At 36.3% G+C, this 17,500-nt stretch overlaps 1 long non-coding RNA gene across 3 annotated transcripts in view; it reads right to left on the reverse strand.

Annotated features, from left to right (window-relative positions):
* LOC106879850 (uncharacterized) overlaps positions 1–17,500 on the reverse strand; it is a 210,330-nt gene that overhangs the window by 191,566 nt on the left and 1,264 nt on the right. For 2 of the 3 annotated variants that reach the window (XR_016242351.1, XR_016242349.1), the window contains exon 2: positions 11,696–11,804. This is a non-coding gene — a long non-coding RNA (uncharacterized LOC106879850). The remainder of the gene's footprint in view (positions 1–11,695; positions 11,805–17,500) is intronic. The other variant, XR_016242350.1, reaches the window with a different exon arrangement.

Below are 17,500 nucleotides of genomic sequence, written 5' to 3' on the forward strand. Positions count from 1 at the left end.
CCACCACCACCATCACCACCAAAATCCTGAGAGACTTACATGCGGTGAGTGTAGGTGTCTTTAAAAGAAAAGTAGATCTCCACCTGCCAAGAAGTTCAGATGAGCCTACTTTACGGCAAGAAATGTAGATGAGGGGAACATCGTCAAACTCCTTCACTCAACGAATGTCACATATCAAGCAGTGAAAGTGTAGCAAAGCTAGCAGTAATGCTCCCGCACGGCCGCAGCTCTTGAGCTGCAACTTAATAAAAGATAAACGATGGGAATCATTATTTTGATGAATTAAATGAATATCGATTGTTACTCCTTCCTCAGAAAGAAAAAGAAGACAGGATGAATGATCGTATAGTGAGGGAACTCTTAGAAAGCAAGGAAGAAAGCGAGAGAATTGAGAAAGGTGGGGAAATATGGTAGACAAAGAGAGAGAGAGAGAGAGAGAAAATTAGTGCTTTCATACATAGTGTACTCATCAAATTTTAACTGTGTTTAACTGACAGTTGAGTTTTTGACAACTTTAGTACTTCTTAGAATGCTCCAACCAGCTGAATTTTTAGAATACCTTTTTGACCAATCCGCGTGTTCTTAAACATCACAGTTTGCCAGGCGTACCGATATTCTGTAACTTGTTTATATTTATTAATCCACATCATTAACTGGTTGTTATAATACTGCTGTTATTTCCGTTCAGAACAGGTTTGAACATTTTAATAAACCATTTTTCTTTTATCGTTCTTCCAATTTCACTTGTGTCATGTATTCAGTAGAAAGGAAAAATTGGAAACATTTTCTGAGCACATGTCTCTATATGTTCGATCAATGGAATTTGGCGAACATTGATATTTCGGATTTGTTGCCCGTGAACTTGTGAGAGTTCCGATAATGCATTCCCTATCTCACCTATATATAATTCCTCACAATTGAGGTATTTAATGCAGCAGATAAAATTTCTGCTTTTGCAGTTCATGGTTTAAGAAATAAGTCCTGGGGTCGATTTGTTCGACTACAAAATACCCCTTCAAGGCTGGGCTCCAGCAAGGCCGCAATCAAATGACTGACATAAGTGAAAGAATAAAAGAATAAAAGAATATACATACATACATGTGAGAGAGAGAGAGAGAGAGAGAGAGAGAGATAGGGAGAGAGAAATAGAGAGAGAGAAAGAGAGAGAGTGAGGGATAAATAGATAGATATAAAGACAATAATCCCTTGTCATATCGTGGTTCACCTATCGCGGTTCACCTGCTGCGGTTTATTATTTACGCTTACGTCGATTCCTTGTATTGTTGTTTTGCATTTATAATAAAATAAATATATACAAATTGTAAAAATAATAAAAAATAATATACGATATAGTACTTTTTCTACTTTGCGGATTTTCACCTATGACGCGGGTTTTTGGAAAGTAACACCCGCGATAGTCGCGGGATTACGGTATATATAAACCCACGAAACCCTGTATTAAACAAGCTAGTCAGATAACAAAACGCGTTATAATCGAACTAAACGAAACCGTGTTTATTGAGCGATGGGCCTTTTGAATAGGTTACCGAACAAAATACATCTGCACTGAAGCATGTCCCACGACCAATTGTCCAACATCTCATCTGCGACAGACTAATACAAGACAGGTTGAAATGACCTTTCCGATCAATAAAGTATCTTGTGAATTCCATTTCTCTTTCTCTTTCACTCTTTTGTTATATATACGTGTGTGTGTATGCGCGCGCGTGTGTATGTGTGTACGTGCTTGTGTGTGTGTATATATATATACACATATATATATATATATATATATATATATATATATATATATATATATATATATGTATATATATGTAGCTTCAGTGCATGCGTACTAACAAATAAGCGTGCACACATTTCCCCTCACCTTGCATTAAATGCTGAGTTTGCGATACTAGTTACTACACGTTCAAAATTTTAAAGAAACTTGAAACTTCTTACCTTTTGATGCAGGCTTATTATTCAGCGCTAATTATATATACACACACATATATATATATATATATATATATATATATATATATATATATATGCATGATGCATGAATGGCTGGCTGGATGAATGGATGAATGGATGGATGGATGGATGGGTGTATGTATGATCATATACATATATATGTCAACGATCAGGATGATTGTTTCCCATTTTGAAGGATTACGTAAACTAGATAAACATTCTTTCCTACACATGGCGGCCTATTTCAAAGAAATCTTCTTTGTGTATCGATAAATCAATTTAATGATATATAAGTTTTACGCATTTGAGTTTTGTGTGCGCGCAAGTCTGTATGCTTGCATGCCACGCATACATATACGCATACATTCATTCATACATACATACATACATACATACATACATACATACATACATACATGCATACATATTAGATGGATAGGTGGATAGATAGATAGATAGATAGATAGATAGATAGATAGATAGATAGATACATAGATACATAGATGAATGCATACATGAACACAGGTATATATGTATGTTTGGTTTCGTGTGTACAAATGTCATGTGTATGAAATCTATTCATATATCCTTGCCCGCATACAGAGGAGGGAGATAGGGGAGATAAAGGGGGAGAGAAAGAGAGGGAGAGAGAAATAGTTGGAAAGACACAGAGATAGAAGAATGAAATTTTTCCGAGTAAGATAATACTCTTCTTTAAAACAGTAATGTTTCTCGCAGTTGTTCATTAATCCCGGTAGGGATCTGCAAGTCTGTAGCCCAGCCTTAAAAACCCGCATATGTGCTTATCGCTATGCGAAACTATACAAATATATGCAGCTACATATATACTTATACAGAAAGCAATCGTAAGCTCTTGTACACAACTCTTACAGGAGTTTGCGTCTACTAGTTCCATTGGAGACAAATTACAACCAAACTCGTTCTCATCATAAGTTTCTTTTTCTCTTTTTCAGTAATAGGTGCAGGCGTGACTGTGTGTCAAGAAGCTTGTTTCCCAACCACATGGTTCCGGGTTCAGTCACACTGCGTGGCACCTTTGGCAAGTGTCTTCTACTATAATCTCGGGTCGACAAAACCTTGTGAGTGGATTTGGTAGACGGAAACTGAGAGGAGCCCATCGTAAATATATACATATATATATATATATATATATATATATATATATGTGTGTGTGTGTGTGTTTGTGTGTTTGCGTGTGTGTGCGTGTGTGTGTATGTGTGTGTGTGTGTCTTTGTCCTCTCGACACCATCGTTTGACAACCAATTTTGGTGTGTTTACGACCCTGTAACCTAACGGTTCAGCAAAAGAGACCGATAGAATAAGCACTAGGCTTACAAAGAATAAGTTCTGGGGTCGATTTGTTTGAAATCTCTTAAGGTGGTGCTCCGGCATGGTTGCAAGTCTCATGACTGAAACAAGTAAAAGAGTAAAAGGATAAAAGAGTAAATAGCATACATTATTGAACTTGTGTTCTTCCATCTTTTTAAAAATACGACAATGTGTGACATGCATATTCTGCTACGTATAGTACCTTAGAGTCATCGGTACTAGTTTTGCTGAACCTTGTTTTTTTATATAATGATGTGAAACTCTATAATCTATAAAGATGAGTTTAACGATATATGTTGGACAGATGAATTTTTTTTAGGTTAAATGGATTTGGTCCGAAAACTAGAAAAAGAAAATTTTATTTTCGTTCACGTTCTTGCTATCATTGTGTGACTTAACCAAATCGAAATTGCTAAACTTTGTTTCTGTATAATGATGTGAAACTGTAATCTGTAAAAATGAGATTAACGATATATGTTGGACGTTGAATAGTTTAACGAATATTTTAGGTTAAATGAATTTGGTTATAAAACTAGAAGGAAAAGGAATTTATTTTTCATTCACATTCTTGCCATCACTGAGTGGCTTAAATAAAACAATTTACTATGCAATATAATGCGTTCAAGTTTAGTGCCACAACGTACCACGATACATGAGTAAGTTCTCTTATAGCCTTCGATCAGTCTAAACTTGGGAATGATTTCCAACAGGCATTTCGGCTGGATCTGGTCGAGGGGGAACAAAAACACCCTGCACAAAGTTTGAGGGCAATCTGTTAGCATTTTAACGCTAAGGGAAGCAACTCTGTATCAGTCATGGTGGTAGAGTTGATACTGTTGATATTTCACTGATGCCATGACTGCTAACATTATTTCTTATTTAAATATAACTTTGAAACCAGAGGCAGTGGAAAGGAGTTCCAGCTAGATCAAATATCCATACAATTTAAATGCACGTGTTTCTGATATCCAAGTGGCTAGAAAATGTTAGGAGAAGGGCACTCAGGAGTCATGAGTGGGATGCAGCCCTCCCAGTTAACAGTATAGGTTAACTGCGGAGCACTTGTCTAAGTGGGTTCTCTTGTCTGAAGGCCTGCTGTTGAGCTCTCTTTCGAGGTTTTGTAACCACTAGGATCGGTCAGAAACTTGTGAATAAAAATCGATAAAACGAGACCTTGAAGATTCATTACAATTTCAAACCTGTTCTTATATGATAAACCCAAAGCATCACCTTTTCTAACACGACTAAATGGATCTTGGGTGCCTTTGAAAAGCCGATATTTGGACCAATTTGCCTGCTTCCTTCTGTCTGCTTTCAGCTTCTTTCTGTCTGCTTTCAGCTTCTTTCTGTCTGCTTTCAGCTTCTTTCTGTCTGCTTTCAGCTTCTTTCTGTCTGCTTTCAGCTTCTTTCTGTCTGCTTTCAGCTTCTTTTTGTCTGCAAAACACTTTACATGGGGTGCAATCATGTTCTGATTCATCACAAATAGTGAGTGGAGACATATATTTCAATGTCTTTGCCTCTATTACTATTTATCCGGGAGTATATCATCTTTTATAAAAGAACATGCTTTTATCTCTACTAGAACTTGTTTTTCTACAAACTGCTAAATATATTTATCTATACTAGAAAATATATATACTTATAGCAGAAAATATATTTATCTATACAAGAAAAATGCTTTTACTTATAGGAGAAAATGATCATTTTCGATAAAATAGTGTGTGTATTTATCTATACAAGGTAAAATAGTTATCTATTCTTGAAAATATAATTATACTCAAAAATGCATTTATGTTATCCAGAAAATCCATTTATTTACACCAGGAAAATGCATTTACTTAAAACAGATGTATTTAATCTAGAAAATTTATACCAGAAAATGTAGGTATATATACTAGAAAATATACTCATCTATAATCGAAAATATTTTAATATAGATTAGAAAAAAATTTACATATATGACAAAATGCATCTGTTTATAGCAGAAAATTTCTTTTTCTATTTATGAAAACACGTCTATGTGTAATGGAAAATGTATTTGTCTATAGCATAAAGTGTATTTATCTAGATGAGAATATGTATGCATCTATATAGGAAAATATATTTATCTGTACATCAGTATAAATACCTATATTCTGCAAAAAATCTCTACCTACACATTTATCTATTGCAAAAATAGACATATATCTATTCTAGAAAAGGTATTCATCTATAAAAAGAAATGCATTTTTTTATACTGTATGATAGAAAAATGTATTTGTCTATCGCAGAAAATACATTTCAGCAAATTAGAAAATGGATTTAACTATCGCAGGACATTAATTTCTCAAAAAAATATATTTATATATAATAGAAAATGTATTTATTAATCAGAACCTAAATATATGAATATATAGACTAATGATGCAATGAAATGTAATTATCTAAACTAGAAAATGTATTTGCTATTGCGAAAGAAGTACTTATCTGAGTGAGGAAATACATAAACTCCTATATTTAGTCTTGAGTGAACTGAGCAGGGGTTATGAGCATGTGTAAATGTGTATATATCCATGTATTTATGTATATCTGCATACATTCATTACTATATATGTACACATATGTGTATGTGTATATATCCCTGTGTATATGAGTGTGTGCGTTTTAGTGTTTATATGCATGTACGAATTTGAAACATGCATGTCTGAAAACATGGAAATATGCTTGAATAAATAGTATCACACACACACACACACACACACACACACACACACACACACACACACACACACACACACACACGCACACACACACAGATACACAAATATAGATATATAGACGTATGGATGCATATTTGCGTACATATATATTTATGCACACATACATGCATTCATGCACACATACATATATACATACATTATTGTTGGCACTCCGTCGCTTACGACGTCGAGGGTTCCAGTTGATCCGATCAACGGAACAGCCTGCTCGTGAAATTAACGTCCAAGTGGCTGAGCACGCCACAGACACGTGTACCCTTAACGTAGTTCTCGGGGAAATTCAGCGTGACACAGTGTGACAAGGCTGACCCTTTGAATTACAGGTACAACAGAAACAGGAAGTAAGAGTGAGAGAAAGTTGTGGTGGAAGAGTACAGCAGGGTTCGCCACCATCCCCTGCCGGAGCCTCGTGGAGCTTAAGGTGTTTTCGCTCAATAAACACTCACAATGCTCGGTCTGGGAATCGAAACTGCGATCCTATGACGCCGAGTACGATGCCCTAACCACTGGGCCATTGCGCTTCCACTTATACATACATACATACATACATACATACATACATACATACATACATGTATCCATACACATATCCATACATGCATGATTAAACACTTCTTGAGATAAGTTAGTATGCAGAGGTGGTAAGATAATATATACACTATATACACTATCGATATATATATATACACTTTCAATGTATTCGATATCGTCTACTATGAAGTAATATTAACTAACGTAAATGTAGTAGTCTTTGCTTGTTACACATAGACTTTTTGACGGTCAGAAAAGAACTTAAAACCACTTAATTCTGTCCTTTCTGCAGCCGAGGTCATCGAAGTTTGCCGCAAAAAGGCTTTTATGATGTCGCGTATTTGATGTTGAATGATTTAAAATCTGTTTCAATGCTTTTGTTGTGCATCGGCACATGATGTTAGCTTCGGTTTGCTGTGATAACAATGGTGGACTTAACAATACAGACAAGATATTCTATGCAGTTTTGCCAATGAACGTACATACATACATACGAACAAAAATACACACACACACACACACGGAAGCACACATATCTATATGTACGTGGGTGTGAATGTATATGTGTGTGTGCGTGTGTGTGTATTTATTTACGTAAGTGTGTGCGCATGTAGTTAAGTAGATTATTTATATACGACTGGTCAGCACTAAACACACAGGTATGTGTTTAAGCGATTTAATTCTTACGCACGTGAAATACGTACACTCACACACACACTCACACATGCGTACGCGCACACGCACACACACACATGTTTATAGTGTGTATGTGCGAGTATGTGTGTGTCTGTGTGAGTATGTGTGTGTGAGCTTACAGAGTTATAATTCTGTTACTAGCCTAGTGACTCTCACAAAGCTTTAGAAACTACTGGTAAGAATTTTGCTTTTCAACCACATGGTTCCGGGTTCAGTCCCACTCCGTGGCACCTTGGGTAAGTATCTTCTATTATAGCCCCAGCCCGACCATAACCTTGAGAGTGGATTTGGTAGAAGGAAACTGAATGAAGCCTGTCGTGTATGTGTATACACACACACACACACACACACATACACACACACACACGCACACACACATACATATATATCTCAGTGTGTGTGTCTTTGTGTTTCTGTTCACCCCCCCCCCCCCGCAGCCGCTTGACAACAGGCGTTCGTGTGTTTACGTCCACATAACATAACGGTCCTGCTAGAGAAACTAATAGAATAAGTATCGGACATATAAAATAATAATAATAATAATAATAATAATAATAATAATAATAATAATAATAATGATGATGATGATGATGATGATGATGATGATGGTGATGATGATGACAATAATAATAATAATGATGATGATGATAATATTAATAATAATAATGATGACGATAATAATAATAATAATAATAATAATAATAATAATAATAATAATAATAACAACAAAAACAACAACAACAACAATCTTTTCTACTATAGGCAGAAGGCATGAAATTTGGGCGGGAGGGTGTAGTCGATTAGATCGACCACAGTACTCAACTGGTACTTGATTTATCGACCCTGAAATTATGAAAAGCAAAGTCGACCTCGGCGGAATTTGAACTCAGAACGTAGCAACATTCTTCAAAGCCGTGCCCCAGCTCCGCCGCAGACAAATGGTTAAAACATTTAAAAGTAAAAATGAAAAAAAAATTAAATCGAATTAAAGCATCAAATCTACATTCTGAAGTATTGAGCACTATATGTGCAAAAGATCTCTTCACATGAATAAGCTAAGAATAGTGTAGGGTGTTCAAGAGATCTCTGCGCAGTATTTAATGGTTTTTCGGGCGATTCTTGTACACTGATCATTTACTTGCTCCCATAAAAGAAGAGTCTGGTGGTTTTAAATCAGGTGACCTTGGTTGCCAAAGTCCCTCCGAAATAATCTGTTCACCGAAAACTCTTGAAGTAGCGTCATGGGGATGTGCAGAATGAAAACAAAATCACTGTGGAGAAAATTTTTGACACCCTGTATAATAAATACTATAAAGTACATCAGAAGGAAAAACAAAAACGAAATTCGGAATGCATCTGGTAGTCACGTAAGTCGCGCGTATCTATACATCGGTGTCCATCGAAAAAATAAGTATCGCCGCCGCGTCTAAAAGCAAACAGACTAACAATTTATGAAGGATAAACCGTGAGATTAATTCAAATATAAAACTAGTGTCCATTATCTGTTTTGTTCGCAAGGCCGTTGTACATTATGAGTTTGTTCCGCGTGTTCAGACGAACAATAAATACTTTTTCTTGAATGCTTTGAAGTGTTTGAGAGAAACAGTGCGGAGTTAGAGTCGTGAGGCATAGAGAAACAAAATATGGAGGTATCCATTGTCTGTATTTATATAGATATGCATTAATACATTTGTATTGATTTCAACGATATAATTCCAAGTATCAAATTTGTTATAATTCATTTATTCTGGTCATGTGATTTTTCTTCTGAAACTTGAAGAAAATTGTATTTTGCAAATTTCATTCTCTCTTTTATTTTCCTTAAGATATTTCAAATATAGTTACCAGCATGTTCTGATTTGCTGGCAGAATCGTTAGCGAGTCCACTAAATGGTTTAGTGATATTTATTCCGGCTTAAAATTTAGTTTTTTTTTTTTTTATTTAACATTCTGAGATCAAATCCCGCTGAAGTTAAATTTGTTTTTTATACTTTCGGGGTCAATAAAATAAAGTATTAGTCAAGTTCTGAAGCGATGTAATCGACTGACGCTTTCCCCTAAAACTGCTGCTTTTGTAACAAAATCTAAAAAAATTATACGGCGTCGAGCTGGTGGAATCGTTACCGTGCATGACAAAATGTTTATCGGCATTCCTTCTTTATGCTCTGAATGCAAATGCTGCTGAGGCTGGTTTGGGTTTTTTTACCCCTCTGGAGCCGATTAAATTATACCAGTTGAGCACTAGTGTCGATGTAACAACTATCCTTCCTACCGAAATTGCAAGGCATGTGTCTAAATTTGAAACAGTTGTTATTATTGTTACTAGTTCGTTATTCATCGCTACGCCGTTGGAAAAATATTTGTTAATCATGCACGTATCCTCTTATATTGTTCAAAGTAAAAGACTGTGTTCTATTGTCTATATGTTGAAAGACATACAGAAAAACACACACTCACAAGCGCACACACAAACACAACCCGCCCCAAAAATAAATATATGTAATATATATATATATATATATATTCCATTTCCTCCCTCCACCATCCTCTCTGCTCTCGTGTGACCTGTGGTCAATTTTCTTTTCACTCCAGCCGCTGTGAAGGCAAGACGAACTACTAGCGTTCTACCTCAGATTTGCGTTTGGCCGTACGGCTTTTGAATGTTGTTTTCACTGTCCATTTTTTCCTGTCTTGGTTTGTGTTTGCCACCTTGGAATCCTCTGTGTAGTTGGTTGATCCACTACTCAGGAAGAGACTATTCTAGAGTACGTCCTGTCTGGTCTTCGAAACGTCTAGATAGAATAGAGACAGCTGATGAAGGGATATTCCAAGGGGCTTTCCGTTTTCCTATGTGTTCGTTCCGTTGTCTGTAGTTTATTGTTCTAACGTCCTGTACCCTGATATGCATGTATATACACATGTAGATGTGTATACATGTATATATATTCTTTGTATTATATATATATATATATATATATATATATATATATATATATATATATATATATATATATATATATATATATATATATATATATATATATATGTATATATATATACATATAGTCCTTTTTCTGAAACCTGTGTTGCGTTTTGTAGACAGATTTGCACATGAAATTCTCGCGTTTTTAATTAACACTTGTAAGTAACTAAGGTGACAACACCACCTATTTATCTATCATTTACTCTCTTCCACTTTCCCCCGCTCTCTCTCTCTGTACTTCTCTGTCAACAACAATTTGTCTCCTCCCATTCTTCCTTCTCCCTGCACAGATGTTCTTACGTACAGACAGACGGAGATCAGCTTCCCTATCATAATAAATGAAGTACATGTATCGTTTTATAGCCCCCTCCCCCTAGAAGGAAAAACCCATGCGTGATGATGACCCCCCCCCCCTTTATTTCTGTCTTATAGGTTAATCAGAGGAAGAAGACTTTACCAAATGTCTTTTTGAAATGTGTAAGAATGGTGGAGAAAGGTAAAGACGAAGCCACAAACCAACGATCTAGACTGAATGTTGTGAAGAGTATAAACTAAAGGCACCCAAGGGTTAAATGGTGGTGTTAAACCAGACGAAGTATTAATTCTTTAAACCAACAACTGATACAATCTAACCGATGATTTTTCACACGGTTATTGCCAACACAACTTTACTCAGAAGTCGCTGTGATGTGGTATCGAACCCGAAAAGTTATGATATCGAAGCGAACTTGTTAACCACAATGGTCATGACATTATAAATCTCCCCGTTGATATTATAGAGGAACGGCAGTTAAACGTTTAATTAACACTGCGTAGTATAGCTTACATTTAATACACACTGTGTAGTATAGTTAACCAAAATCAAGGAAGAACATCAGAAATAAATATTTCCGGGAGAAGAAAATAGGCGACTTGTCCAGCAGATAAAATTGTAATGACAGTAACCATCAGTCATTTATTGAAGAAATTCTTGACTAATGACTGGAAAAATGGATGCAGACGTACATTTGAAAAGTGTAAGAAATTAGGCTTGTAATTCGTAGAGATTGAATAGCCTAAGCTGAAATAACGCGCAGGAAAGGAAACAAACAAGTATTGCTGAAACAAATTAAATTCTGAAACAATATAGAAAGATTAATATTTCTACAAAAGCATCATCTATTTGTTCACGAAATGGAAAATATTATTTTGATCAAAGCAAGAAGAGAAGTCCAAATTTCCGAGCAGAAAAAAAAAAATCTTTGACGGAGAACAAGCTTGATGTAAATATTTAGCATACGACTTTACGAGGTTGTTAAAAAAAAAACGAAGGAAGGTTAAGTAAAACTAATGAAGGCAGTGTCTTAGCTTGATCTCCGCTCAATAAATCAAACTTATAGAAAAATAAGATATTTGTACTCACTATTTACCATCGTGGACAATCTCGAGATTTACTGGAATTCCATTGTTTCTCAATCAGCTGATAGAACGGATGAAGATTTTCTCCTCTTCCCAATTGCCACAAATTATGCCTGAAAAGATCAAATGTAGACTTACAGAAAATTACTCTCAACGGGTAGGAGTACTTGGTGAAAAATTACCCGTTATGATATAGATGTATTTTTATCAGGCAAGGTTATATATATATATATATATATATATATATATGGATCTATGTGAATGTATCTTGTGTTTGTACCCTATCGTTGGCTTTACAAGTGTTGTATTATATATATATATATATATATATTGTTGTATTTCGGGGCGGTCATTTTTTTTTTTTGTTTCTCAAATAAACAAATGCACGATATATTCGTTCTTCATTCGCTTATTACTGTTCTTATTCTCTAACTCATGTCCATTGTCAGGAAATCTTTCGTCACACATCCGTGACCTCTTCAGTGACACTTTCCGTCCTCGTGTGAGCTCTTACTCCGCTTAGCTCATTTTCTTTGGAATGCAACAGTAATAAATGACTGAAGAACGAATATATAGTGCTTATTTGGCAAAAAAAAAAAAACAACCCCAAAACAAAAGGAAATGACTATCCTTAAAAACAACAATATCTGTTTCGACACAATTTAACAACGGGGATCTTGCAACGCAAATTCATAAACATGAACATAAACATAAACATGCGTGAATATATATATAGTAGGAATTTACAAAAACAAAAAAAAAAAAAACAAAAGACGATGCCGGGTGTGTAAACAACAAACAGATATATTAGTTTAACGCTCGGGAAGTGAGAAACTCTTTTACATTACGAGCCTACGCTCTTCGACAAAAAGGAACGCAGAAATAAACAGGGAGAAATATTAGGCGGCGAGCTGGCAGAAACGCTAGCACGCCAGCCAAATTGCTTAGAGGTATTTCGTCTGCCGTTACGTTCTGAGTTCAAATTCCGCCGAGGTCGACTTTGCCTTTCGTCCTTTCGGGATCGATTAAATAAGTAACAGTTACGCACTGGGGTCGATGTAACCTACTTAATCCGTTTGTCTGTTCTTGATTGTCCCCTCTATGTTTAGCCCCTTCTGGGCAATAAAGAAATAAGAAATAAACAGGGAGCGAACATAGAAAAAGATTTAGCGGCTAACGGAGTATCTCTGATGACGATTAATTCAATCAAAAGTCATCGATGATCTGACTCCCTCACTTGCTGTTGGGTGGTTGCCTCCCTTGTCACTCAATAGTGACATGGCTAAGAGTTGTCTTGACTCTTATTTCTAGCAATGCTGGTGCCAACTTGCAACCGTTGTCACTTTAGTAACGATTGTACTTTTAGTTTTAAATTGTAACCAGCCAACTTAATAATTTATACACACACACACGCACTCACACACACACGGGTTTCTCTCGATTTCCATCTGCCAAATCTACTCAGAAGGGTTCGGTTATAGAAGAAGGCAGCTGACCATATTGCCACGCAGTGGGATTTATCCCGGCACTATGTAGTTGAAAAGCAAACTTCTTATTACACAGTCACGCCTGCACCTGTTGCTAGGCCTACGCCTGTTGCTAGGCCTACGCCTGTTGCTAGGCCTACGCCTGTTGCTAGGCCTACGCCTGTTGCTAGGCCTACGCCTGAATGTTCATGAAAATTTAGAAACTGAGGTTCCACATGTTTTTGTTCGTCGGAGAAACTTGAAACATTTATTCATAGTATTGACTATATGGAAAAAGAAGGAGAAAGAAAGAAAGAAAGAGAGAGGAGGAGAGAGACAGTGAAAAAGAGGAAGAGAGAGAGAGAGAGGGAGAGGGGAGTTTTAATATTGAACTATGAACCGTCATAGTTGGCATGAATGGAAGTAGGCGTTATTTGATGAATATAAAATTTTGCCCTCAAGCATAGACCTAATATTTTTCTTTAGATAATTCACTACATTCTTTATGATAACCGGATAATTAACTTTAGTTAAAAGAAAATTAGTCATACGCTTGATCATTAATGCACGTAAGTGTAGTGATTCGCTTATTACGAATAGAGCGAGCAATGAAGAAACTAGGTTTCGTTGACACAACGTCTCGTAAAATCGTAACATACCGGTAGTTGTTGCCCCTACTTGCTAAAATAAATTTTATTTTGCACTGCATAAGTATTATTATTTAGTTAGGTAAAAGCAGCGAATTGGCACAATCGTTATCACGCCGGGCAAAATGCTTATCGACATTTCGTCTATCATAACGTTCTGACACTGTCATAACGTCTATCATAACGTTCTGTCGAGTTCGACTTGGCCTTTCATCCTTTCGCGTTACTATATATTAAATTGCAGTCAAACACTGGAGTCGATATAATCAATTAGTACTCTCCCCTCCAAATCTCGGGCCTTGTGCTTATAGTAGTAATGCACGGCAGCGAGCTGGCAGAAATCACTGCCACCCTGGGATAAATGCTTTCGTCCGTCTTTACTTTGTAAGTTGAAATTCCACCGAGGTTGACTTTGCTTTACATCCTTTAGGCGTCGATAATTATCAGTTAAAACACTTCGGTCGATGTAATCGACTGTCCCACCCCATGAAAATTTCGATCCTTGTTCCGATAGTAGAAAGTATTATTTAATTAGCGAAGAGCGGAATGCGGCGAACTGGCAGAAACGTTAGAACGCCGGGCGAAATGTTTCGCGGTATTTCGTCTGCCGTGACGTTCTGAGTTCAAATTCCGCCGAGGTCGACTTTGCCTTTTATCCTTGTTTAGCCCCTTGTGGGCAATGTTTAGCCACTTGTGGGCAATAAAGAAATAAGAAACGTGAGCATGCCGGGCGAAATGCTTTGCAGTATTTCGTCTGTCTTTACGTTGTGAGGTCGACTTTGCATTTCATCCTTTCGGGGTCGATAAATTAAGTATCAGTTGCATACTGGAGTCAATCTAATCAACTGGAACCCTTGTGCCTAGAGTAGAAAATATTTAGAGAAAAGCGACGAGCTGGCAGAATCGTTAACACACCAGGTACAATGCTTAGCGGCATTTTGTCCGTCTTTACGTTCTGAGTTCTAATTCTGCCGATGTCAACTTTGCATTGCATCTTTTCGGAGATCGATAAATTAAGTAACATTCAAACATTGGGTAGTTGTAATTGATTAGTCCTCTCCCCTAATATTTCAGGCCTTGTACCTATTGTAGAAGGGATTATTTAATTAGATATAACTTCCTTAGATTGAATAAAGAGCACCAAATTTCACTCAAAGTGGACGATGATGATGATGGTGATGATGACGAGGATTAGAGAGAGAAGGTTAGTACGTATTCGAGGAGAAGAGAGAGAGAGAGAGAGAGAGAAACCTAACAACGTAATAGAAACAGATATATACTATAAGCCCACGGACTCCAAGCAATATCTACTGTTCAATTCATGCCACCCCAGACACACCAGAATGCTTCAACCTAACAAAAAGGATATGTACTATAGTTTCTAATGCAAGTAGAAGAAGAAGAAGAATGCGGGACTGTCATGATAGTAGTATGTTAAATGGTCAAGTGCCCTGAAAGTGACCCTCTGTCTCTCTGTCCCTCTCTCTATATTTCTCTCTCTATATATTTCTCTCTCTCTATATTTCTCTCTCTCTATATTTCTCTCTCTCTCTCACTCTGTTTCACCCACTCTTTCTCTCTTTCCCTGCCTATATATCCGTCTGTGTGTCTCTGCCTCTATATCTGTCTGTGATAATAGTATGTTTAATGGTCAAGTGCCCTGAAAGTGACCATCCAACTCTATGTTTCTCTGTCCCTCTCTCTATCTTTCTCTCTCTCTCACTCTGTCTCACCCACTCTTTCTCTCTTTCTCTCTTTCTCTCCCTCTATGTCTGTCTATCCGTCCGCCCGTCTGTCTGTCTGTCTGTCTGTCTCTCTCTCTCTCTCTCTCTCTCTCTCTCTCTCTCTCTCTCTCTCTTTCTCTCTCTATCTCAGTATCCCTCTTTTTTTTAAGAGGCTACGATGGGGTTTCGGGGAACGATGAAGATGTTTCTAGTATGATGACCAAGCTTGAGCAGGCTCTATCGATATTGATGATATAATTACTTGTCAACAGCTGATTGCAACGTAATTAGTGATATACTCCACCACCACAATTCTTCTGTCTAAAATTATACTAAACCAAGGTCGTTTGGAAGTAAATTTAGACAAACGTCCAACAAAATGTCTTGTTTTAATTAATTCCCTCCCTTTATGACTTCAGTGATTTCAATTCCTCATGGAGTTGAGTTTCATTTTCATCCTATCAGAATTGCTTTTCATTATATGTTCTGTTATGTACCTAAGTTATAAATCATTACATAATCTAAGTATATGTATATGCAAATGGTTTAATACATATATATATATATATATATATATATATATATATATATATATATATATATATATATATACATACATACATACATATATATATATATATATATATATATATATATATATATATATTTCATTTTCATGTTCTGAATTCAAATTCCGCTGTGGTCGACTCTTCCTTTCATCCTTTCGGGTCAATAAATTAAGTATCAGTTACGCACTGGGTCGATGTAATCGACTTAATCCCTTTATCTGTCCTTTTTTGTCCCTTCTATGTTTAGCTCCCTTGTGGGCAATAAAGAAATAATAAACGTTAGCACGCCGGGCGAAATGCTTAGCGTTATTTCGTCTGTCTACATGTTCTGAGAGTCGATAAATTAAGTGACAGTTGTGTACTGGGGTTGATCTAATCGACTGCTCCCCACACAAAAAAAAAAAAGAAAAAATTCGGGCCTTGTGCCAAGTGTAGAAAATAATATTTTAATACCTAATATTTTTTTTTCAAAGGGAACAGTAAATATTATGCTGCAAATTACGTACACGTACAAAATATATATACATACATAGGCACATACACACATACATTATATATACATGTGTGTGTGTGTGTGTGTGTATAGTTCAAATTTTTAGAAAATCGCAGACGAAGACAGGCGTAGGAACAACAAGCTAGTGCATTAGTTTGACGCTCTGGAAAAATGGAAAGTCTTTTACGTTTCGAGTTTACGCTCTTCGACTGAAAGGAGTAAGAGGAAATAAATAAAGAGAGAATGAAAAAAAAATGTGTTGAGTTCATTGGTCCAACATAGTGTGTGTGTGTGTGTGTGTTTATCTGTTTGTGTATGTATGCATATGATATATATATATATATATATATATATATATATATATATATATATATATATATATATAAGTTTTAGGATTTGTGTAAACCAATATATACTTCATACGATACATATGTGTGTGTGTGTGTGTTGTGTGTGTGTGTGTTTGCGCGCGAACGCGTGTTCACTGTTTACCAACCGGTGCCGGTTTGTTTATGGCACCGTATCATAGCGGTTCAGCAAAAGACCACAATAGAATAATCACCATGTTTGAAAAAAAACAAAAAAACTAGTGCCTGTGGTCGATTCGTTTGTCTAAAAAAACTTTTCAACGCTCTGCTACAGCATGGCCGCAGTCTAATAACAAGAGATAAATGATAAAAGATAAAGCAATGGCTTTCATTTGTAAACCCCTAAATATTCCTATGTTATCCGGCAGGGTCGTGTGGTTAAGAAGAACGCTTTAAATCAACGTGGTTTCGGATTCAGTTTTATGGTGCCGCATCTTTGGCAAGTGCCTTCTTCTATAACACTGTGCAGACTAAAGCTTTGTGGGTGAATTTGATTGACGGAAAATGTGCGGAACTTCGAAGTATATATGTTTATATGTATA

The sequence above is a fragment of the Octopus bimaculoides genome, chromosome 6, assembly GCF_046866305.1.
Source record: "Octopus bimaculoides isolate indiv1 chromosome 6, ASM4686630v1, whole genome shotgun sequence".
NCBI classification, from domain to species: domain Eukaryota; kingdom Metazoa; phylum Mollusca; class Cephalopoda; order Octopoda; family Octopodidae; genus Octopus; species Octopus bimaculoides.